General features: G+C 44.5%; 1 non-coding gene across 1 annotated transcript; it reads left to right on the plus strand.

Moving 5' to 3' along the window:
• The first annotated feature begins 997 nt into the window (after window positions 1-997).
• Window positions 998-1111, plus strand: trnal-caa (transfer RNA leucine (anticodon CAA)). Its single transcript has 2 exons — window positions 998-1035; window positions 1077-1111. It is a non-coding gene; the product is annotated as a tRNA-Leu (tRNA).
• Window positions 1112-1733: the final 622 nt, after the last annotated feature.

Genomic DNA, 1733 nt, shown 5'->3' on the forward strand with positions numbered 1-1733 from the left:
GGTCATCCAACCAGAAATGGCATCCAGGTGTTGCTGACGGTGATGGCCATAAAGATAGTCTGCACTGGGTCTTTAAAACCTTTTTCCTCCTGATTGTCACCCAGTTTTCTGTGCCCTGCACCCTGGCTGTCCTATCACTCTATATGTTCCGGTCCATCATATCCGTGGCTCTGAATGAACCGGAGTTCATCCAGATTCAACTCCAGCACGCCTACCCGTCTTCCACATCTCGCGAGGAGCCTTTTACTGAGTCGGTGGCGTCCAGAGCTTGTTCCTGCCTTATTTTAATGTGTTCGGTACATTTAAAACTGGATCAGAGAACCTGAGCGAATTACGTTCTCTAAAGCGTCTCATCTCTCAGAAAGCCCGTGCTCTAACGTCCAAAACACCCTGCTTCTGTTTCCGCTCCGTCAGATTAAACATTGATCTACAAGCCCGAACAACATTCTGACTGTAATAACTCATCCATGACGGAATGATGAAGCAAACCCAAGAGACCGAACGGCCTTTCTGCACGATGTCTTATGTTCTTGTGAACCTTGTCACATCTTCGCTTTCTTCCACAATCATCAGATCATTGTCCTTGTAGTCTACTTACCAACGTCCATCTGTAATGCAGTGTTGCCCGGTTTAACTGAACAAACTGTGTTCAGTTTCTGTTGACATTGTTGCGATCAACTCCCACTCAATTTTTAGATTCAGTCGTGTCTATAAACGTTTATTTCTCTGCTTCACTAAATGTAAAATTATTGAGTCTTCCAGGCATTCTCATCTATCTCAGCAAACATCCTTCACAAATTCTTGCCGAGACGCGTCTCACGAGTGTTCGATTTGGAATTGTTTTACAGCTTCACTTTCCACAGAATTTGCCTAACCTGAGAAAATTGTAACACTCTCGCTTTCATTTCCGATTGGCAGGACGATATGCGTGATTGTGTGTATATAACTTTGCTTACAAGTCTGGCATTCATTCCGTTCTCAGCACACATCAAAAGTTGTCAGGATGGCCGAGTGGTTTAAGGCGCTAGACTCAAGGAATGAAAGTCCTTCCGACAAATAGGAGTGTTCTGGTCTCCATCTGGGGTCGTGGGTTCGAATCCCACTCCTGACATAATTTGTCTTTAAGCATTCATTCGAGGCGATGTTATTTCTGCAAACAAACCCTGGGTTGTTGAGGTGGATTGGAAAAACTGTTGGAGGATAAGATTATGTTTTTGACACTGTTCATCACATTACAATAGATCACCAGACACCGAACTGTGGGTAAGTGATTTATTCAGAAACAATTTCACGGTGAAGGATCTCGACCCGAAACGCCGACTGCTTATGTCTGTCCAGAGATGCTGCCTGGTCTGCTGAGCTCCTCCTGGCATACTCAGCTGATCAATATTGTTTCTAAAGTGAAATGATTGGTAGTCGGAATATTCAATGGATGGGCATGTAGTGCACACTATCATCTTTTGATCAAAAGTCCGGTGTCGGATGGGTAGCAACTGTTCTTGAACGTGGTGGTGCGAGTCCTGAGGCTCTTGTACCATCTACCCAATGGCAGCAGCGAAAAAAGAGCATGACAGGATGGTGACGACCTCTGACAGTGGATGCTGTTTTTCTATGACAGCGTTTTACGTGGATGTGCCTAATGTTTGGCAGATCTTTTCCCGTGATGGACTGGGCAGAATTCAATAAACTTTTTAAAGATTTTCCTTCAAAGGTACGGTATTTCCGTACCCTGT

The sequence above is a fragment of the Hypanus sabinus genome, unplaced genomic scaffold (genome assembly GCF_030144855.1).
Source record: "Hypanus sabinus isolate sHypSab1 unplaced genomic scaffold, sHypSab1.hap1 scaffold_479, whole genome shotgun sequence".
Lineage (NCBI taxonomy): Eukaryota > Metazoa > Chordata > Chondrichthyes > Myliobatiformes > Dasyatidae > Hypanus > Hypanus sabinus.